The 23,822-nt window shown below is 39.5% G+C and overlaps 1 protein-coding gene across 12 annotated transcripts in view; it reads left to right on the top strand.

The window, feature by feature from the left end:
* Positions 1-23,822, top strand: part of NCALD (neurocalcin delta) — a 444,446-nt gene that overhangs the window by 81,132 nt on the left and 339,492 nt on the right. For 3 of the 12 annotated variants that reach the window (XM_065519488.2, XM_065519490.2, XM_065519486.2), the window contains exon 2: positions 14,941-15,032. The exons of the other annotated variants lie outside the window; for them this stretch is intronic. The gene's annotated coding sequence lies outside the window, so the exon portion shown is untranslated. The remainder of the gene's footprint in view (positions 1-14,940; positions 15,033-23,822) is intronic. 12 annotated transcript variants of the gene reach the window in all.

Genomic DNA, 23,822 nt, shown 5'->3' with positions numbered 1-23,822 from the left:
TGAGCTCTCATAAGTACCATGTACGGAGACCTGTCCATGTCCTTTCCACACATTAGCTCATTGATCCTCACCATTGCACTCCAGGCAGGAGTTACTAGCTGCATTTTGTAAACAGAACTTCAGGCACTAAGAGGTTAAACAACTTGCTTAGGGTCACACTGGTGCTAGGAGTAGAGACAGGATCCAAACCTAGCACCTGGCTCCAGAAAATCAATCAGGCTAACTGAAATTTACAAGCAGGTCAAAACAAGACTGGGAAGAAAGGACACTTTTGGGGGTTGAGAGACAGGGCAGAGAGAGTTGACTTGGACCTCACACTCAGGCTTTGGACATTTCTTCCAAATGAGAGTATATAAACACGTGTGACATTTTTTGGGTGATTTTATATAAAAATTACTTTGCATATATGTTGTATATATAGCATATACTATATATTTTGGTATATATAGCATATATAAAATTATATTTACAAAAATATATAGTATATGCTATATATACAAACATAATTGATAGAATATATTATATATACAAATGTATAATGTATGATATTTAAAGTATATACTATATTAAAAATATAAATGTAGTATAATTTTTGTCATCTTTTTAGTGTTTTTAATAAAATGAGACCCTAAAAAAATTGGAAGTGCTGCATTTCTGTCTTCCCCTGAGAGGTCCTATAACATATTATTGAAGTAATATCACTATTTAATACATAGAATCAATAAAAACCTGGCATAATGGGTAGTTATTTCACTTTTTAGTATTTCACCTTGCAGTATCAATTACATAACATTAACTCTGTTCATTTAAAATATTCCAAAATAAATATATGACTATGTCCTGATTGTTTTACTCAAAAATGAGATTATTAAGAGAATGAAAAGACAAGTTATAGACGTGGAGAAATCTTTGAAAAACACTTATTTGATCAAGGACTCATATCCAAAATCTACAAAGAATTTTTAGAACTCAACGATAAGAAAACAGCTCAGTTTTTAAAAAATGGGCAAAAGGTCTGAAAAGATACCTCACCAAAGAAGATATATAGATGGCAACCATGGAAAGATGGTTAGCATAATCTCTCATTACGGACTGTAGATTAAAACAGCAATGAGATACCACTACACATCTACAATTCAGTACGCGGACACCAACCAAATGCTGGTGAGGATGTGGAACAACATGAACTCTCATTCATTTCTGGTGGGAATGCAAAATAGTACAGCCACTTTGGAAGACAGGATGCTTGTTTCTTACTTACAAAACTAAATATACTCAAACCATTTAATCTAGCGATTATATTTCTTGGTATTTGCCCAAATGAATCAAAAACTGAAGTATATTAAAACACCTGCTCATGAATGTTTACAGCAACTTTACTTATACCTGACAAAACTTGGAAGCAACCAAGATGTCCTTCAGTAGATGAATGAATAACCGATGATACATCATACAATGGAATATTTTTTTCAGCGATAAAAGGAAGTGAGCTATCAAGCCATGAAAAGACATAGAGGAAACTTAAATGCATGCCATTGTCCCTCGGTATCCATGGGGGATTGGATCCATGCAGTTGGCCCTTTGGAATCTGTGCATGTGGAAAGTTGCCTCTTTCACTCTGCATCCTCGGATTTCATGTCCCTTAAGACTGTTTATTTTTTCAGATGTTGGTTGAAATTGCAGATGTGGAACTGTGGATATAGATGGCTACTGGCTGTGGGATCCTGAGTGATTTACCTCCGTGTTTTTCATCTCTAAAATGGAGGAAAAGGCCAAACCTACCATTAATAGATCTGTGAGGATTAAATTAAGATACATAAAGTGCCTCACATATGATAAGCAGACAAATTATAAACTTTTACTTTTCTCTTCCAATGGAATTGGAGGAGCATTAAGGCTGTTACAGGCTTTGCACTCCTTATCCTAACTCTTCCACCACCACCAGTTTAAGTAGTAAGGAAAAGTTGAGTTAGAGGCAGCTGTGTACTGAAGGGTAAGAGGCAACTAAGTCTTTAGTTCTGTTTGACCTGGTTAAAACAAGGCACCTCCCCTTACAGAGTCCCCATAGAAGTCATTGTTTCGAAGTAGAAGTGTGTGCGTGTATTTTTTGGCGCTTTATTTCTCTTCTTCAAATAGAAGAAAGTACATAAGGAGGCAAAACCCACAAACAAATTCAAAACATTTAATGAAACCTCTGACACACACATATATACATGTCATGTATACACAGCAATTCAGCTCAACTGCAGGTAAATGAAAACATGCAGTTCTCCTCTATAGATATTTCCCATGTTGGCTGAAACAGTCTGCTCATAGCCAAGTGGCCACTTGTGTTATTTACTCTTCTCCTGTTCTGCTGGTGAAGAAGGCTGTGAACCCCACTTCCAGTCCAGAGAAAGAGTCTCTGAGTGGTCAGCAGCAACAGTACACACAAGAGACCATTCCCCAGGGACCCGTCAGGGAAGCCACATCTGAGTTAGTGCTGGATGAACAAAGGGACACTAATATGCTATCAAAAGGTGAGTCTTGGGCTAATAGAACTTCTCAGAGAATTGCCTTTACTGAGTTATATTTTCCTGCAATATTGCCTGCTTTTATGGAGGAAGAGAGAGACAGGAATTACTTGAGCAATCCTGTATCTTTGGTGAAGCCTGCACACCAATTTGATTGATATCTTGGTCAAGAAATAAATAACAACAGATGCTGTGTATAACTTAAAGCCCCAATATTTTTAGTCTTTAGTTAATTAATTATATTTTTATTTTTTGCCTTAGGTGGAAAGCTTTAATCAATCTTCTAACTCAGAAATTTGGTGCTTAGAGACCTTTCTTCTATCATTTTTTTCCCTAAGTGATCTCTATTCTTTATGATCCTTAAATGTCTTAAGCACAATCTAGTCTATGAGCCCCTTCAAACCCTCTCAAAAGCTGGTAAGAATAAATCTTAAGTAAATGTAAAAATAGTGTCATATCCTCAAGTGGGCAGAGACTCTCCAAACCTCTTGATCTCAACCCTTTTATTTAAATCACAGAGACATTTGGTTTTAGAACTGGAGGGTTCCTGTATTACAGATTTTTTCCTGAAAAAAATGGGAAGAATAATAATAGTACCTACTGGGCAAGATTGTCAGAAGAAGTAAATTACATAAAGTGTATATAAAAGGCTTGGGCTAATGCTTGATCCCTGATAAATGCTCAATAAATGGCACCTTTTATTGTAATTTTCTTTCACCAGGATCGTTAGCATGTTCTATTATAAATGCTCTAGGTCTGCAGTAATAAAGTAGCTGCAGGGCCCATGTGACTATTTAAATTTAAATTAACTAGGATAAAACAAAGGTTAAATTTCAGTTTCTCAGTTGCTTTAGCCACATTTCAAGGGCTCAATACCACACATGGCTAGTGGCTACCATACCAGGCAGTGAAAACATAGAACCTTTTCATCATCACAGGAAGCTTTCATGGACAGTGCTGCTCTAGAGTATATCAACAGCATTGGAAATTCATAAGCCAAGAGTGTCTTTCAAATATCAGCTAATTAATGAACTAATATCATGTCAGATATCACCTCTATAACATTTAAAAATACTTATTGTGCTATTATGAATAGTGCTGCAATGAAGATGAAATCAACCTAAGTGCCCATCAATGACAGATTGGATAAAGAAAATGCAGTACGTATACACCATGGAATACTATGCAGCCATAAAAAAGAATGAGATCGTGTCTTTTGCAGGAACACCAATGCTACTATTATTCTTAGCAAACTAATGCAGGAACAGAAAACCAAATACTACATGTTCTCACTTACAAGTGGAAGCTAAAAGATAAGAACCTAGGAACACAAAGAAGGAAACAACAGACACTGGATTCTATTTGAGGGTGGAGGATGGGAGGAGGGAGAGGAGCAGAAAAGGTAACTGTTGGGTACTGGGCTTAACACCTGGGTGATGAAATAATGTGTACAACAAACCCTCAGGACATGAGTTTATTTTTGTAACAACTATGTAACAAACCTTCGTATGTACCCCCTGAACCTAAAATAAAAGTTTAAAAAAAAAAAAAAAGGGGAAAAAACTCATTGTGAGCCAGGCATGGTGGCTCACACCTATAATCCCAGTACTTTGGGAGGCTGAGATGGGCAGATTGCTTGAGTTGGATGGCAAACCCCATCTCTACAAAAAATACAAAAATTAGCTGGGCATGGTGGAGCACACCTGTAGTCCCAGCTACTTGAGAGACTGAGGCGGGAGGATCACTTGAGCCTGGGAGGCTGAGGTTGCAGTAAGCTGAGATCTCACCACTGGACTTCAGCCTGGGTGACAGAGTGAGACCCCATCTTAAAAATAAAAATAAAAATACTAATTGTGAGATGAATTAAGATGAACCTATAATAATAAAAAATGACTAGAAGATTAGATGTTTATCTAGCTGGTAAAATTAATTGGGTGAAAGAAAATTACAATGCATTGCTATTGCTTTCCCAATTTGTAAAAGTGGTCTAAGAATATGCATGGAGAGTACATACATGAGCATGAATGTCTGATTCTGCCAGAGAAGCTTAAACATATATGGAATTGTGAGATACAGTAAAGGAAAGGAAAACCTGGCATCATCTTGGCAACAGGCTGAGTTTTTTTCTACGGGGACCCTGGGACCTCTAGATGCCCTGGCCTGGTACGGTAGCCAGTAGCTGTGTGTGGTATTGAGCCCTTGAAATGTGGCTAAAGCAACTGAGAAACTGAAATTTCAGCTTTATCTGAATTAATTTAAATTTAAATAGTCACATGGGCCCTGCAGCTACTTTATTACTACAGACCTAGAGCATCTGTAATAGAACATGCTAACGATCCTGGTGAAAGAAAATTACAATAAAAGGTGCCATTTATTGAGCATTTATCAGGGACCAAGCCTTAGCCCAAGGACCTGGGAGAGTTTATCATATATTGCTCTCAACTGGTGAAGGGGAGTTTATAGATATTTGGTGCAATTTCAGGGCACATCCAGCCAACAATGAATTACGTTAATGTAATTGGTGAACAGTAAACTGTGATCTGTAAAAGCAAAATGAACAACTGCTGCTTATTTACAGTGTACATGGAATAATTTTTATCACATGCTAAATTATTTTGGGGAATGTATTATCTAATTAGAAAGTTATCTTAACATTTAGATTCTAGTTTAGTGATTACCGCTTTATGGGTTCAATAAACTTTGGTGAACTTTGTCTTTGAGATTTTAGAAATGGTTGGCAGAAACGACGCAACATGGCATTGTTTAAATGGTGGGTGGTAACCAATTAGTGATTATGGAATCAGTTTAGTTGGTCATGACCAACATTTAAAAAATGAAATGGAGTGAATAGAATGGAAAATACATTGCATGTATCAAGGGAAAATATTGTGTTATAAAATGTCTACTTTAAATATATATGTAAGGGCATACAGAGTCACAATGAATTTTTTTATTCCATGGATTGTGGTAAAAACATGTTTAAAAGCGACTGATATAGAGGAAATTCGAGTACCAATTGGTTAGTTGAACCCTGTGTTGGTGATGATAATGACGATGATGACAAAAACAGCTACAGTTTGACTGTTTACCATAAACCAGTACTTTTTTCTTTTTTCAAACACAAATTTTTTTTTATTTGGAAAATGCTTTATATAATTCAGTTATATAATAAAGAAAATATGTAAGCATTTTCTAATTTCATTTTCATAAGCAGCCGGTATGGTAGGCACATAACATTCCCAGTCTATTTGTGAGCTATGTGCATTTCAGTGAGGTTAAAGTGCAGTTCCCAAGGTCACACAGCTGGTAGGAGTTGAGATGTGATTTGAACTGACTCTGCCTCTAGGGTTAATGGACTAGTTATACTTTAAGACCCTGTAGAACAAGGCAGTTCTCAACTGCTTGATCACTGCTTACTGACACTGTCATAGAGCATGGCAAGAAGAAATGAAACTAAACTTGATTCCTTCTTGTTATGGGCCCCATGGCAGAAGTCTCATGGCAGCGGTGCATTACTGTAGAAAGCCCTGGGTTTAGAAATAGACGTTTAGGTTTGAGTGTGATGTTGAGCAGTTGTTAACCTTTTTAGTCTTGATTTTCTTCTTGATTTCCTTTATTCTTTTTTTGTAGAGCTATTGTCCAGTCAGGGGCTAGTGCACTTAAATGCACCTACTGTGTACTTCCCATGTACTAATGCATTGAATCCTCACGGGACTCCACTTAGTGGTCCTGCTAGCATCCCTGTTCTACTGGTGTCCAAACTGAAGCCCGGAGAGGACCAGTAACTTGCCCAAGTGCACACAGGTACCATGGAATTCATCTCATGTAGACCTGCTCCTGAGCTATGCTCTTAGCTATATGCTCTTAACTGTGGCACAAACAAGATCATCCCGAAATGTTAAAGGAGTTCTTCAAGTTTCCCCCTCAGGTCTTTGGACACCTCTCTGAATCCCTTCTGACTCTCCATGGAAGTGCTTCCTAGCTTGCAGAAATGTCCACTCAATAGTGTCATACCATCTCTCTTCTTGCCTGCTTACTCCATTTGTGGAATGAAATATGGCCTCATCCTTCTCATGCCCGTAGAAGTTATGCTAAGGTTTCCCTCAGCCCAGAGAAGCAGTTTCCCAAATATGCCTCTCTTCCTAAACCCATTTTGGTGTGTCCTCATATTCCCTAGCAAGGATTAACTATTTTTATTTGCTTATTCGTAAATAATAACTTTACAGCATCTCCAATTATCTTTCTGAATTCCTCTTCTGTTTCTTCCAGTCTTTGTTAGGCTTAAATTTATCAGACTTAAATTCTCAAAAAAGAACTTTTTAAAAATAATCCATGTAGTAATGTTTCAAGTGTTGTTTTAACATATTCTGCTTAAAATGAAGGTCATCACTGGCTGCAAGTAAGTGAACATATGTTAAAATTTCATGTGTTGGTGCTCAGAGTTCTGATACCATTTGAATTTCAAGAATTTGAGGCAAACTAGAGTCTTTGAACAAATGCTCAAATTATTTTTCTTCCTAGTAAGAATGTAACCAGAGTCCTTGTCCCAGGACTTAGGCTATCTTCTTTCTGGCTTGGCTTTTACTTCAGGTAGGGAGAGGGAAGCAAAGAAAATGAGCAGTGGTGTAATTTTCTCCTTCCAAGCCCCCTAACGCCAGCCTGACTTAACACAACACATACAGCTAATGCTGCTGCTTCTGCTGCTGCTTCCCCTCTCCCTCCCCCCTCCCCTACCCCTCCCCTTCCCCCACCCCTCCTCCCTCCTCCCTCCTCCTCCTTCTTCTTCTTCCTCTTCTTCCTCTTCTTCTTCTTCTTCTTCCTCTTCTTCCTCTTCTTCTTATCCTGTTTGTAACGGAGATGAACAGCTCCTAACTAACCACCTAACATTTTACCTTTTATACTTCAAGTCCCATTCTAGTTTACTCCTTAATAGTCTCAATTCTTTTGACCTTTCCTTCTCCATGCCCCCAAATCCACAGCCTTTATTTTACAGCATTTTGCTTGCATCCAGATTTTCAACCTATTAATGTTAGTCTGTTAATGTTTAGTCAAGAATACAGATGCTTGCTGTGTTAAGGGCAAGATAGCCATCAACTCTATGGAAACAATTACAGAAGGCAGCAGGAAGAACATCAAAAACGAAACAAAACAAAAAGCTAAACAAATTTTGAAAACTCAGATCTCTTTCATGCTAAAGAAGAGTTTCCAAAGCTTAAACTTTAATAAATTATCATCCTCAAATGGAAATGGGTGAAGAACACACATGAGCTCTACACGAATTGGGAAATACAGTTAACTGCTCTTAACCATTAGGTGAAGTTCAAATATGAATAAGCCCATGTGACCAAATGACCTCCTTGTGTGAGAGGTGAGGTTATACTTTGGTCTTAATGCATTGACAGAGCAGCTTGAAGATAAATCTCAATTTATCTTAAGCTGTTTTGGCTGGAGTGGTATGTTGGCTACTTTCTTCATGTTCTCCTCTTCCTTTTACCTACACGACTGGACTGCATCTGGCTCTTCCACATTGGAATGGAAAGATAAGAGGAGCCAGAAGTTTTGACTTGGTGTCACTGTTTTTAGGTAGCCTTGAACTCTCTGGGGCCTGGCAGGTGCATGTAAGGCTAACATTTTTCCTTCTGGATGTTTCTGTGGATTTTTCAGAGACTACCCACCCTCTAACATCTCCCAACCCCCCTGCTTTCTGCCCTTACCCTTTGCCACCCTGATCACCGGGTTGTTTTCATCTCTAGCTTCTGTGATGCGGATAATGTGCCCTCTCTCCTCTGACTCTTCACTGATTCCTTCTTCACTTCAAGGAGTCTGGTTGGTAGTCACCTCCAGCTTTCATTAGTTGGGGTCTCATAAAATGTCCGGGAGACCCGACAAGACATAACCTAATGTGACCTCACACCAGCTCTCTCATGAGTGGCTCACTTCTGGTCTGTAGGACACATCCAGGCATCCTCTGCACTCAGAAACTTGGATACCAACACAGCTACCTCTCCTTGAGCTCATGTCAGCAAGCGCAGGGTATCACCTGCTTTAGGATCTGCATCCACCTTCCAAATTGTAGGAGCCCCATGTAAAGCTCTCTGAGTGGTCCCATTGAATTCCCCTTCTTTAGGCTTGAAGTGAGAATAGACTCTCTCTAACCCTTTCCCAAGGGTTAAAGTACAGCTCTCTCCAAAGAAATCCTTCTCACAAATTCTTTTCTCAGTAGATTTTCTCTTGTCTCTGACTTTGATATTCTTGTTGTGGGTGAGAGGTCTCTGTCTTCTAACTGGTTCTTGTTCATTAACTTTGAAATTCTGCCTTGGAGTCTATTAATCTCCAAACTGAGATATAAAAATTTCCCATTTTGGCATCCTGTTATACAAATAACAAGTACACCAAACTCTTTGAGGACTGTGTGTACTGTTAGGCCTAGACCAAGCTTTGCTAGGGCAACATTTGCTCTCTAGGGATTTTAGCAGGGAATTCTTCCCTGGGGAAAAGCCTATTTTAAAAACCGTCTACCCAATAGGTAATGCTCTGATGGACAGAGCTTGCCACCAAATGGTTTAAAACCCATCCTATAATAGTAGGTGATTTGACTTTTTTGGTTAAAAAGAGAACACATTTTTCTTTGATCAAAATATCCAAGATCATTAATTGAGCGCTAGCGGCTGAGGCATTTCCTCTTGATTGTTGCCTTTGCATTCACACTGCCTGTGTGGTTCCAGCTTCTCTTTTGGACTGGAACAGGCCAAGTGGAGAATTCTGAGCTCAAAAATCAACTAGGATGGCAATTTTCAGAAAGCAGTTCTGATTGCTTTGACTTTCTCTTTAGCTCCTCCTGCCTTTGCTCAGTGTCTGCATTCCCCGTATCAAACTGGCTTTGAAAGAGCCTCCTACTCTCTAGGCCTTTGGTCATTACAAGTGAGTGGCCCCAGTCATCTGTGGTTCACTGTGGGGGTTGTGTTGGGCCATTCTGTTAGGTCTGCACAGAGTTTTAAAAGGCAGGTCATCTCAGCTCCTCTGGTTCACCTTAGATCCCGCAATTCCTGCATGCTAACTGCACACATCCTGCAGGCATTTGGGCTTTACTTCTTGGATCTTCTAGTACATCTTCCAGTGCGAATTAAGGTAAACTCTCTGAAACAAACCAACATGCCTTTGAGTTATTGGGAGATAAGGTCAAGTGTTTTTAGTTGTAACTTTCCTTTCCTTTTATCAATGATTTGTTGTTGTTGAGGAGGAGTGACTTTTGGAAATACCTGACAAGATAGAAAGGAGACATTGGGTGTGTGTCGCTATGTGGCACAAAGGCTGCAAAGGTGAAGAATAGAGACAAAAGAGTGCAGATAATAAAAGAAAGGAGATAAGTAGATATTTACTCAGATATGCTTTTTTCCCCTACCAATAAGAGTTGTTCTTTAAAACCTGAATTGAGAAATTAGCAGAATAGGTGAGAGATGACTGAGAAGGTCTTTTGGCCCATGGTACTTTAATGCGACAGAAAACTACCCTGGGAAAATATGCCTGTAACCACCCCTTAAACTTTTACAGGGTATAACCACATCAGCGCCCAGAAACCTAAACTCCTCCTTCAGACCACAGCAGCCCTGTCATAGGGAGCTTCCCATTGGCTTGGTGGTATAATATTTGACTGGAAAGTGTCATGTTATGAGTCTGGCTCTGTTCTGAAGACGGATGCCTGTTTGCGCTCTAGACTGGGATGGAGGCTATGTAATGCTGATCGTAGTGGTAGGAACCCACTTGGGTCTGTGTCCTCATCTCAAACCCAGAATCCTGTTGGACAAAAGGAAGCAACCATACTCCTGCTCAGGCCAGGATCCTTTCTGGAGTATGCAGCAAGCTCATTCATTCTTGCCTGTTTTTCCCCATTCTAATCAGGGTAACAGCTACAGGCTGGGTGGGCGTTCTTCCCCAGCTACAGGTTACCTTTCTCTAGGTTGATACACAAACTCTTTATTGCAGTATCTGTTGAAACCTTAGATTTCTTTCTTTCTGTCTGTCTTTTTTTTTTTTAATTTGAGACGGAGTCTCACTCTGTCACCCAGGCTGGAGTGCCGTGGTGCGATCTTGGCTCCCAGCAACCTTCACTTCCTGGTTTCAAGTGATTCTTCTGCCTCAGCCTTCCAAGTAGCTGGGATTACAGGCATGCACTCTCATGCTTGGCTATTTTTTGTGTTTTTAGTAGAGATGGGATTTCACCATGTTGGCCAGGCTGGTCTCAAACCTTAGATTTCAATTGTAGTAGCATGTTACAATAAGAAGTGAACAAAGCCAATTTTGCTTTGCTAGTCTGTTTAGATAATGTAATTGATACAAATAGCAATAAATGTGTATCCAATCCTTACTATAAGCTAGTCTTTATGTAAACTCATTCAATGCTCACAAACCCCTGGGAAGTACATGTTATTGCATCCCTGTTGTCTTAGTTCCTTTTGTGTGCTATAAAGGGATACCTTTTGTGTGCTGTAAAGGGATACCTGAGAAAAATGGTTTATTTGGCTCACAATTCTGATGGCTGGAAAGTTCAAGATTGGGCATCTGGAGAGAGTCTCAGGCTGTTTAGACTCATGGTGGAAAGTGAAGGGGATCAGGCATGTACAGATATCACATGTGGGGAGAGGAAGTGTTTGGGGGTAGGTAGGTTGCCGCTCACGTGGGAACTGAGTAAGAACTCAACCTGAGGGAGAGCACTAACCTGTTCATGAGGGATCTACCCCCTTTCCAAACACTTCCCACTAGGCCCCAACTCTCAACATCACCACACTAGGGATTTCATTTTGACATGAGGTTTAGAGGGGATGAACATTCAAATCATAGCACCTGTTTTACAGGTGAGTAAACTGAGGCACAGAGAGGTCCAGGAACTGGACTGAGCTCATCTAGTAAGTGGCAGAATAGGGAGCCAGTCCCAGGCAGTCTGACTCCAGAATCTTAGTTCCTATTCACTACTTCCCAAGCTCTATCATATTAATGATGTAAAATTCAGATGAGATTGTATATGAAAGTTAAATAAACTCCAAACTGTGAGACAAATGTCAGTGATTGCTCTCTTTTAGACTCCTTGGGGTGAATGGTATAGATACACATGTCTTCCCTCTAAACTGTGTTATTTCTTTTCTGAAGACAGTGCAAGTGTGATAAGGAACATCAGCAACCCATATTCTAACAATCATCATTATATTCCTTTTCTATGACTGTGTAAGAAAATTACCACAATTTAGGGGCTTTGGCTTAAACAACATACATTTATTATCTCAGAGGTCCCAGAGTCAGGAGTCCAGGCACAGAGGACCTAGCACAGGCTAGCTAGGTCCTGTACTGAGAGTCTCACCAGGCAGAAATCAAGGAGGTAGCAGGGCCTGTGAATTCTCATCAAGGCTCAGGTTCCTCTTTGCGTTGGCAGAATTCATTTCCTTGCAGTTGTAGGCCTGAAGTCCCTGTTTTCTTGCTTGCTATTGGCTGGGGCCTTGCTTAGCTTTTAGAGGGCTCCTGTGATTCCTTGCCAAGTAGCCCCCATAGGCAGGTTGTAACACGTTTGCTTTTTTTGAGGACAGCAGGAGTGTGTCTCTCTGACTTCTGATCCCTCTCTAGTTGGCTAGTATGGAGTGACTAGATCATCACCATTTGCCGTATAATTTAACCTAATTGAGGAAGTGACCATCCTATCATTCTTACAGAGTCCACCCACACTCAAGGGGAAGGGATGATACGAGATGTGTACCCTGGAGGGCCATTCTAGAATTCTGCCCACTGATCGTTGTGGTTTTGAAGCTCCAGGGGGTTTCAGCCACATGGCTAAAGTGAGTTGTGGGAAAATTGTGGAATGGGTTACTAATGAATATGGATGTGCCACTGAAATGTATTCATGTGCTATTCTGGTGAATGCTGTAGAAACTGGAGCCCTGCCACTTAGGGCTTCTAGGGGCTTTGCTGCTATGGGAATAATCAAGGCCACCAAATGCCAGGTGGTGTAAATTGCGAAAGCGGTTCCTGGACTTGATCCTGATGAAAGTTGATGCAGCATCCTTGCTGGCTTACAGGCTCACTGTGTTTCTTAGACTCCGCAAGCCCCATGCAGAGCATTGTGTGATGAACATGTCTTATCCGGAGCAGGGATTGTTCTTTGAGAGAATATAATTATTGCCTCTGTCTTGCTGACCCGTCAGCAATTGTTTTCTTTCCTCGTGGCGTGGGCAGAGTCTGTGTGGGAAGGTGCTGGTTTAATTTCTGTCACATCTCACTTGTCCTTTTCTCAGGGGCAATGTAAATCTCAAAATCGATTCAGTTGGGAATTACCATTAGGAGCTCCAGGGTCAATTTGGTACAGTAAGGCAAAGGCCGTCTGGAAATCCCAATGAGTCACGTGGCATAAGGCCCTGTGGATAAGCAGCACTCTTCTTCCCAGACTGGAATTTTGTGTGTGAAGCTTCAATTCCTGCAAACTGATAAACTGAGATGACTTATGAGTGAAAGGGGAGAAGTAAAGACACCTTATTTGGATACATGGTGGGCTCTTTGAAACCTCTGATATTGAAATAATAAAAATCTTTTATTGATGTGAAATGTTTTTATTGATAAAGTGCTATCAGTTCAGGTCCAGGATTGTTTACTCTTTTGTTTTCTTCATGAAAGCAAACCCAACATCTCATGGTAATAAAGGAGGTATACCAAAATGAAGTGCTTCAGTGTGTTCCCAGATGGTCATGCTAAGAACTGGGTCCTCTCAAGTTCTAGGCTGAAGGCAGTGGCCTATCAGGAATACTTGAGTTGGTACCAAGAACATTTGTGTATTTGTTATTGTAAGTGTAATATATGTTAGTTGTGAAAAATAACACTGGAAAATTAGAAGAAAGGAGAAAGTAAAAATGCCCTTAATCTCAACACCTAGAGATAGCTCCTGCTATTTATATTTATATCTGTAGGAGATAGCTCCTGTTAGTTTGACATATATAATACATGTATGATATGTATATTACATCTATCTATACACATACCAAATGTATACAATATCTACAAACTACAATTTGATAGCTTCATTTAAAAACATTTTACAGGTATATTTTGAGATTTTTGACATGTTCTTAAATATTCTTCTATAGTATAATTGTATGTTGGTTAAGAGCATGGAATCTGGGGCCAGATTGCCTGAATTTGAATGAATACTGGCTTAACACTATTTGATTTCCTGGCCGTGGGCAAGTTACTTAACTTTCTATGCCTTTCTTTTATCTCTGTAAAATAGGGACAATAATAGTACTTATCTCATAGAATTATAGTAAAGATTAAATGAGTTAATATATTTATAAATTGCTTAAAATAGAGCCTGCCTTTTAACATTGCCATATAACTGCTTGCTTTTGTTAATGGTTATGTACAAGTCCATCTTCTGAGGGAGCTCTAATTTATTTAACTTATCCATTGTTTGATATTTAGGTGTTCCCAATTTTTATTACTACAGATTATAAAACCCTTACACATGCTTTTTTGTGTGTTGATTAAAAATTTTTTTCTTTACGTTACAGGAAATAAAGCTTCTTGATCAAAATATATTAATATTTTTCAGATTTCTCTTACTTTTTTGGCAAATTAATCTTATAAAAAGTTGACCAATTGGCACTTCCACCTGCAGTATTGAGTGTGTGTTTCCCCTTATCCTCATGTGTCAAGGCAATGGTAGTATCTTATATTTGATATTTGTTGTTGTTTTTTTGAGATAGAGTCTCACTCCATCACTCAGGCTGGAGTGCAGTGGCATGACCTCAGCTCACTGCTGCCTCTGCCTCCAGGATTTAAGGGATTCTCTTGCCCCAGCCTCCTGAGTAGTTGGGATTACAGGCATGCACCACCACGCCCAGCTAATTTTTGTATTTTTAGTAGAAATGGGGTTTCACCATGTTAGCCAAGCTGGTCTCAAACTCCTGACCTCAGGTGGTCGGTCCTCCTGCCTCGGCCTCCCAAAGTGCTGGGATTACAGGCGTGAGCCACCATGCCTGGCCTCTTATGTTATTTTGATTGGCATTTCTTTGATTGCAAGCTAGATGTATATTTTTCCATATGTTTAGCAATTTACATTTATTCTTTATAAATTATTGCTTCCTGAACTTTACTTATTTTTACTTTTCTCTTTTAAGTGAAAAAAATATAGTGATATATATATATATATATAAGGTTATGTGTGTATGTGTGTGTGTGTGTGTGTATATATATATATATTTTTTTTTTTTTTCTGTCACCCAGGCTGGAGTGCAGTGGTTAGATCTCAGGACACTGCACTCTGCAGCCTCAAACTCCTGGGCTCAGTGATCCTCCTGCCTCAGCCCCCTGAGTAGCTGGGACTACAGGTGGGCATGATTACACCTGGCTAATTTAATTAAATTAATTATTATTATTATTTTTTTTTTTGTAGAGATGGGCCTTGCTATGTTGACCAGGCTGGTTTTGAACTCCTGGCCTCAAGCAGTCTTCCTACCTTAGCCTCCCAAAGCACTGGGATTACAGGTATGAGCCACCATTCCTGACCAGCTTCTGATCTTCTACTAGAGATATTTTGTCATAGTCTCTGTGTTCTTCAAACTGTTTATTATTATTATTATTAGGCTATGTTTCTATAGCAATAATATGATTTTGTGATATAAGTAACATGTGCAATTAGTTGGGGAAAGGGTTGCCATGAATGTCACTAGAAATGGTGCAAGAACATGACCATGTCCTGCCTCTGCAACTTCAGAAATCATTTTGAATGAGGAGTCTTTTGCGAATGAAATTCTATTACAGAAAATTTTTATCTTTGCAATTGTGGTAAATATTGTGACTACCTGGGAGAGAATCTTTTGGTTCATTAAAGAGATAAGTAGTTACCTAATGAGAAACTGTCAGTAATCTCATGGACATGTGGAAGAATATTTATTTTTAAAAGCCTAGTCAAGCAGAGGGCCTCAGGAACAAACGCTGATTCACTCTTTTAATTAGTTCCTGGATTCTGTTGCCTTTCTCTGGACTATGGAGACCTCTGGCTACACAGTGCACTGTTACTGAGTGTTGGATCTCAACAGAAGTTGATATTCTTTGTGTTTTCTGATTTTCTTCATGTGAATCATTGTCTCATGGCAGGCTAAAGCAAGTGTGATACAAATATATTTTTTAAATAACATAAAAACATTTAAACTTTGGAAGAGGGAGGGAATGTGTTCTGTTCTAGAAAATAGACCATTATCAATGGGTAAAAGGTCACCATTTTGGGTAAATATGAGGAAGAACTTTGTTATTACAGAAAGAGTCCCCCCATAGCATGGCTCACCTTTTTGAAGCAGTCACTGAGATTCTTCCAGCAGAGACCAGGTGATCAAAAAGTACGTTACTGAATTTAAGATGAAAAAGGTGGGGCCCATGCACTGGGTGAGACCTTGCACTAGGTTACTTCTAGTATCGTTTGCAACTCTTAGAGATTCTACACTTACGTAAGATTTTAAAAACCATGTGTGTACTTATCTAAAGTAGTGAAATTCATAGAAATAGAAAATAGGATGGTGGTTACCAAGGCTAAGGGCAGGGGGAAAAGGAATGTTATTGTTTATTGGGTATAGACTTTCAGATTTGCAAGATGAAGAAGTTCTAGAGGTTCATTACAAAACAAGGTGAATACAATGAACACTACTATACACTTATAAGTGTGCCTACTGTGAGGTTAGCCCTAGGCCAAGCACTGTCAGGGACACATAAGTTTAAGACAGTCCCTGCTTTCAGTTGTCTCACGGTCCATGCTATTAAACCAAAGATGCTGAGCAGCAGCCCAGAAGCCCACACTAGCCAACCATGATGTCATCACTGCCACTGCCATTGAAGGTACTGCCAGAAGCCCAAAGAAACAAAAACACTCCTCCCTTCTTCCGGTCTTACAATATCCTGCTAGTGCTCCCATGACAAAGCCCAATAAGAAGCCAATTGGTGAGTTAGTCTGAGAAATGTGGCGTGCTACTTTCTCTCCCCATCAGTATAGTGGAAGGTATAAGGATGAATGCGAATTTGGGTTGGCAATACACTGTTAGGCACAGTCCACCCCTTTGTCTCCTTTTCATCTATACACAGCCCTCCACCCATATATAAACTTGACAAAGCAGCAACAGCAACATTGTAATGCTTCTGTTGATGCAATTATCCTTTGTACAAATGAAGGCATGCTCACTAGTTCCCTGATAAGGGGGATACGAAATGCCATTAGTCAGTGCATTTATATTTATATGTTGATGATGTTAATTCCCCTTACAGGTTAATCAAAATCCCATTTATCATGTAACTTACAAGACTAAATTGTAAAGTTAACCACCTAGTTTGTAGTTAACTTATATGACACACTCCTTGTATAACAGACACACTTGGGGAAAGGAAAAAGGCGAAAGTGAGTTCTATACACAAATATGTACAAGGAAGAAAATATACATAGTTGCTATAGTTCTCACTTCTGTAACTGATCACAAAGCTGTGTGTGTGTGTGTGTGTGTGTGTGTGTGTGTGTATTTAGAGGGAGGAGAGAGAGCAAGCAAGAAAGAAAGATGTAGGATTTACATTTTTATATATCTATATCTCTTCTTTCTTTCCTTATCAACTCCCATGTGCTTTTCTCTTTAACCCCTTGGTTGGTGAGGATTCTTTTTCTGAAGGGCTGATGCAAATCTTTACTCCTGAAAAGTCTGTGTCCTTAGTCATCCCTCCTTTGTTGGTGTATTGAAATCTTCTATTAACTTTACTACTGGACATGGAAGTAAAAAGGCACCACAGAGAATCCTCTGGATTACAGACATCTTTCTTAATGCCCCCATTATCCAGCAACAATCTTATTTTAGCTTAGTAATTGGGACCCCAGTTAGCACAGTAGAACCATTTTGGTTTGTACAATGGCTTAAGGAGTCTGAATGACCAAGTGGTAATCTCAAATTCTAGTTCAGTGCAACCATTCTGGTTTCTGCAGCTGGCTTTTCTTTTCTGGGAAATGAATAACTTTAAATGAGCAGAGCCCAAAATCTTAGGCACAGGTAGCAACATTTTTGTGACTAGCGTATTAGGCATAATAGTTAGAATAGACTCTCCCATTTTAATTTTTGATTCTCCAACCCATGTCTTATAGATACGGGAGGAATACCACTCTCTAAGGGTTGTTGATTCAAAGCATGTACTTCATCCTGTAAGATATAGTGCCATCAACTTTCAAGAGGTTACCTCCCAGTTAGTGACAATTGAGCCTTCAGTAGGTGATTCCATCATTCTACCAGGTCAGCTGCTTCTGGATGATGGAGTATATGGCAGGACTAGAGAATTCTGTGGCTGCAAGTCAATTGCTGCACTCTTTTGTTGTGAAATTAGCGCTTTAATAAGAAGTGATGTCGTAAGTGGTACCACAATGGTAAATAAGGCATTTTCTAAATATGTAATTGGTGGTACTTGCAAAAGGCAAACCCATATCCAGAGGAAATGTTGATTTCCCTGAGAACAAATCTTTGCCCACTTCATAATGGAAAGAATCCAGTGTAGTTCACCCACCATAGCATGGCTAAATAGTCCACCTGGACTCATTGCTGGCCCCTGCTGTTCGCAGGGTGAACACACAGTAATGGTGCTAGCCAGATTCACTGTGGTGAGCCTACACGTAAGACTCTTTGATTACTGTCATGACCACTCAGAAGATAAATCTATGGAGAAGTTACTAGGGTGGCTGGGAAGAAATGGCTGGCTGACATCCTCAGAATATGTTATCTTGTCCCCCTGATTATCGACAGCCTTCTCTGCAGTGGACGTCCTTTTGTGAGCATGCACATGAGATACAAATATTTCCCACTCATTGCCTTTTCCAAGAGGTCATCCATCTGCCTATTCCTCCGTCCTCCTTTTTAGCAATTTTCAATTCTGTTCTTTCCAAGTCGATGACCATCTGGCCAAATCATTATCCATTATGTATGAGTTAGTGTAGATTTGTACTTCTGGCCATCTTTCAGTCTAGACAAAACAGATATCCAGATGTGTTATGAAGTTCTACCAACTGGGAGGATTTTCTCTCTCTACTAGTTTTCAGGGCCACCCCGAGTGGATATATAACAGCCTGCTTCTAGCTGTTGCTGATGTATAATGGAGTATCATATGCAAAACGTGTCCGAGTCTTTTTTTCCCCTATCATCGTCTGGTTACAGGGAACTCCTTTTGAAGCCATAGGTGTGGATTGAGAGAGAGGCAGCAATGTATCAGGAGTAGGTGGCCATAGGAATCTGAGCCATCGAATCATATGGCTTACTTGTATCCATAGGACTTGCTACAGACCCATCTTATATACCACTTCCACTTGGTGACAGAGGGTGACTTCACTTAGCTGATTTTATGGTTTGGTGGATTAAATGATGACCTGTTAGTTTATGGTGGGCAGCAAAGCTCATATGGTCATCTAGTGTCCTAGGGCAGGAGTTCTGTCTTCACAAGAGCCTGAAAATATACTTTCAAGGGGAAAAATCAGCAGCTCTTACTCAGAGAGAGAAAATTAGCAGAAGAGGCTGGTTTTGCTCCAAAACTCTAGTACTCTAAGCCATGATTCTTACATAGGGCTTACTCTAGGCTTGGACACAATCCCCTTTTGTACACGGGGAAATGAACTACACCTCCAGGGATCACAGGGAGATCAGAGGCCGCAGGGTTCTATGATTAATGAACATCTTTCCTTTCATGTTTTCATACTCAAATTCTATTTCTTCCTAGCTAACATTTTTCTAATATTGTTCATAGCAATTTATTGAATATATTTTTGCTCACCTTCCTTTAATAGGAATTATTATTGCCTTATTTACCTGTTATACCTCTGAAAGTGATCAGATTTTTCATATTTTCAAGGAGTTTGATGGAGATATTTTTCTTTACTCTTTTTAGATCAAACTACATCATTATAAAATAAAACACAGACATAACCCCCACTGCAAATCAAATATGTAACATAGTGAATGACCATAAGGCAAACACATTTGTAACTACCATTCGGGCCAGGAAAGAGAACTTCACCAGCCTCCCTAGAAGTCTCTTCTGTGTGACCCATCTCCTTCATAACCCCCTTCACTTTATAAGTAACCATTACCTGGACTTTTATGTCAGTTGCCCAGCTATGCATCCCTAGATACTATAGCTTAGTTCTGCTTGTTTAATGAATGTTGATATGCCATTCTTTTAATTTGTACATTCCTGCTCCATCCCTTTCTTTTTCCTTATTATTTGTCTGTGGATGAACTCAGCCTTCTGACTTGTAGAGTTTCTCATAGGCTAGATTTTGCTGATTGCAATCTTATGGTACATTTCATTGTGTTCCTCTGTATTTCTTGCAGCGTGGTGGCTGGAATTTGAGGTTTGATCAAACTCAGGTGCAATTCGTTTGGCAAGATTATAGATGTGTTTTTCCATCAGGAAGCAGATAACATTTGTGTTGTTTGTCTTTTTGTAATATTAACAATGGTTAATGCTTAGATTCATTTAGTTATTGGGGCTTCTAAGATGATGATATTCCACGTTGACATTTTTTTTGCATTTATCACTTGGGATGCAAAGAATTGCTTCCCTTTATCTACTTTATATTTTATTTATTTATTTATTTATTTATTTATTTATTTATTATTTTTTGTGATGGAGTCTCATTCTGTTTCCCAGGCTGGAGTGCAGTGGCGTGATACCGGCTCACTGCAACCTCCACCTCCTGGGTTCAAGTGATTCTCATGCCTCAGCCTCCCAAGTAGCTGGGATTACAGGCGTGCACCACTACATCCAGCTAATTTTTGTATTTTTAGTAGAGATGGGGTTTTTCCATGTTGGCCAGGCTCGTCTTGAATTCCTGACCTCAAGTGATCCGCCCACTTCCAAAAGTGCTGGGATTACAAACATGAGCCACTGTGCCCAGCCCCTTATTTACTTTTTGGTTACCCAGTGATATAGTTCATACAGAGAGACAAGATAAATATTTGATTCTTTTTATTGACCAGGTTTCATAATAATAAGTTGGTTCTCTTTCATCCTCCAAAGGTTTATATACATACGTGAACTTGTGGACTTAAGCATTTTTAATGGCTTCCATTTAATTGCAGTTATCTTTCTGAAAGCTCAAATTATTGCATCTTTGACCAGTGGAAGCCTTTGAAAGTTGGCTTCTGTTTGTTTTTTCCTGGATGTTATTCTTGGATGTTCTTTGTGGATATAAAACTCTTGTGAACTGAAAAATCAAGAACTACTTCTCCAGCTCAGGCCTTTCTCTGATTTATTCATGGCCTTACATGACCAGGGAATATGTTTTGAAGAGTGGGGCACACCCTCTATAGAAAGGGAATACATGGTTTCTGTTTACAAATATTGCTGGCTTTGTCTTAAGAGACCAGAACGCTGGCTTCCTGTTGAGCCATTCTCCTCTGGAAATGAGATTGCCTCACCAGTGTTGTTCACCTTTTCCGGAAAGATCTGATATGAATAGTTTTCTTTAGAATAACTTATTCTTTTAGGAGGCATGTGCTCTTGTCTAGTCAAATATCTGGAATAAAATTGAAAATAGTTGAAAACCTGCCTTTTAACATTTACCCCTGAAATTTTCTATGCAACCCAGTAAAGAGCTATAAATAAACTTTAGGAATAATATAATTAATCTTACTAAATGTGAGAGTGCTTCAGGCTTCTTTGCGTGCAGTAGGAGGACTTGCATTAAAGTGAGCTGTGCCTTCAAAATGTAATTTCGCATCCTGACCGCAAGCTTATCGCATCCCTCCCCTTTTAGTGACCTGTTTTTCCTTCAGCTCGAATGCTGTGTTTTTGGTTTTTATCTCTAGCTTGGGCAGTTCTGAACATTTTAACTCTCTCATTTTTGTTACTGTGACAGTGACTTTATGGAAATAGGGCCGTGAAGGTTTTTATGATGAAACATTGACAGGAGAAGTAATACTTGGCCCAGCACGTGAAACAGAATCACTCACAAGAAAGAATAAAGGTGATTTTGAAAAGCTTATGACATCAATGTCTGTGACAATTTATTTTGGCTTATAGCATTCATGTTTGCAGGCTGAGTAATATAGATTTTCACTTACGAGTTCTATTGTAGAAGACCCTTCCCTCTGTAAAAGATCTGATTCTCTGGCTTTAAGTCTTTTGCCTGACATTCAGGGCCCTCCACAGATTTATTCCTGTCTCCCTCAAAAACACTTAGTGACTTCCTGTTGCCTGTTGGATTAACTATACACTTTTCACCATGATTCCATTTTTACCTCTCCAGGCCCATCTCCCTGTCTTTCCTATGGACATCTCTTCGGATCAGCTATTTTAGTTGCCTCCACTTTCCTGGTATACCCTACATTTTACTACTTTGGTCTTTGCTCACACAGTTTCTTCTATCCAGAATGACTTGCTCTTCTATCTGTATCTGCAGAGATCCTATCATTCCTCCTCCTCCATGAAGTCCTTCCTGATTCCTTCAAAGAAATATCACTCCTCTGAATTCCCAGGCAATGTCTTCATGACAGTTTCTTTATATTATTTTGTTATGTGACTAGCTGTTGTTGCTATTATTTATGTGTTTGTCACCACTCTGGAGTGACAACCATACATCCAAATTTTCCTGGGACACTCCCAGTTTATACCTGTTATCTCAGCACCTTGTCTGGTTAGTACCCTCCTTTTACTCTCAAAATTATCTTGGTTTGGACAATAATTAAATGGTCACTTTTGGAACAAATGACCAGAAGGTTGGGGCTGCATCATGCTCATCTTTTAATCTCTAGTCACTTAACACAAAGAGCAGTGTAATTCACATATGGTGGGCAAAGGAATTAGCAGAAAAGAGATTGGCTTGTGTTGGGGCAGGGACCACTTTGCCTGGGTCATCAGGAAATGCTAACCAGATTAGTTTTTATTCCTCCCAGAGATAGTCTTCCTAATGGTACTGCCCAGGGGCTATTATTTTTCCATCAGAAGGTTGGGATCCCCCAGGGTTTGATAAACAATCCTTCCCTACGTGAAGGCTGCAGGCATTGTTCCCCCTCAGTGGCTAGTGCATTTAGAACTTCAAAGGAGCATACTTGGGCATTGTGTAGAATATTTAGTTCACATGTGACAGAGGCTTGCTTTATTTACTTGCATTCCTTTTTATTTAAAAAATTAACCTACAGAAAAGTTATAGAAAATAGTACATAGTCATACTCTCTTCATTTTGCTACATTTGCTTTCTTTCTCTTGCTTTCTTCCTGTATATACACATAGACTCAACTTTGTGTTTAAGTAAGATGTATGCATAACTGTTCAGTCTTTTCCTGAACTGCTTGAATGTAGATGAGGATATCATGATACTTCACCCTTCAATACTTCTACATGCTCCTCAAAATAAGGACATTTTTCTATGTAAACAATATCATTACTACACCTAAGATAATAATTCACAAAATCATCTCAAATATAGTCCATATTCAAATTTCCTCAAACTTGTTTGGGATCCAGAATCCAAATCTTATCTTGAAACACTACAGTTCCCATAATCCCCATGTGTCATAGGAGGGACCCAGTGGGAGGTAATTGAATCATGGGGGCAATTACCCCCATGTTGCTGGTCTTTGGATAGTGAATGAGTTCTCACAAGATCTGATGAATTTATAAGGGGCTTTCTCCCATTTTGCTCATACTTCCCCTTCCTGCCGCTGTGCGAAGAAGGGTGTGTTTGCATCCACTTCCACTATGATTGTAAATTTCCTGAGACCTCCCCAGCCCTGCAGAACTGTGAGTCAATTAAACCTCTTTCCTTTATAAATTACCCAGTCTTAGATATCTCCTTATAGCAGCATGAGAATTGACTAATACAGTAAATTGGTACTAGGTGTGGGGCACTGCTGTAAAAAAAATGTGGGAACCACTTTGGAACTGGGTAACAGGTAGAGATTGGAACAGTTTGGAGGACTCAGAAGATAGGAAGATATGGAAAAGTTTGAAACTTCCTAGAGATGTGTTGAATGGTTTTGACCAAAATGCTGATAGTGATATGAACAATGAAGTCCAGGCAGAAGTGGTCTCAAATGGAGATGGGGAACTGGTTGGGAACTAAAGTAAAGGTCACTCTTGCTATGCAAAGAAACTGGTGGCATTTTGCCCCATCCTAGAGATCTGTGGAACTTTGAACTTGAGAGAGATGATATAGGGTATCTGGCGGAAGAAATTTCTAAGTGGCAAAGTGTTCAAGAGGAAGCAGATCATAAAAGTTTGGAAAATTTGCAGCCTGATGATGCAATAGAAAATAACTATTTTTGGGGA

The sequence above is a fragment of the Macaca fascicularis genome, chromosome 8, assembly GCF_037993035.2.
Source record: "Macaca fascicularis isolate 582-1 chromosome 8, T2T-MFA8v1.1".
Classification (NCBI taxonomy): Eukaryota; Metazoa; Chordata; class Mammalia; order Primates; family Cercopithecidae; genus Macaca; species Macaca fascicularis.
The sequence above is the reverse complement of the archived record's forward strand: the minus strand, read 5'-3'. Positions and strand labels throughout refer to the sequence as shown.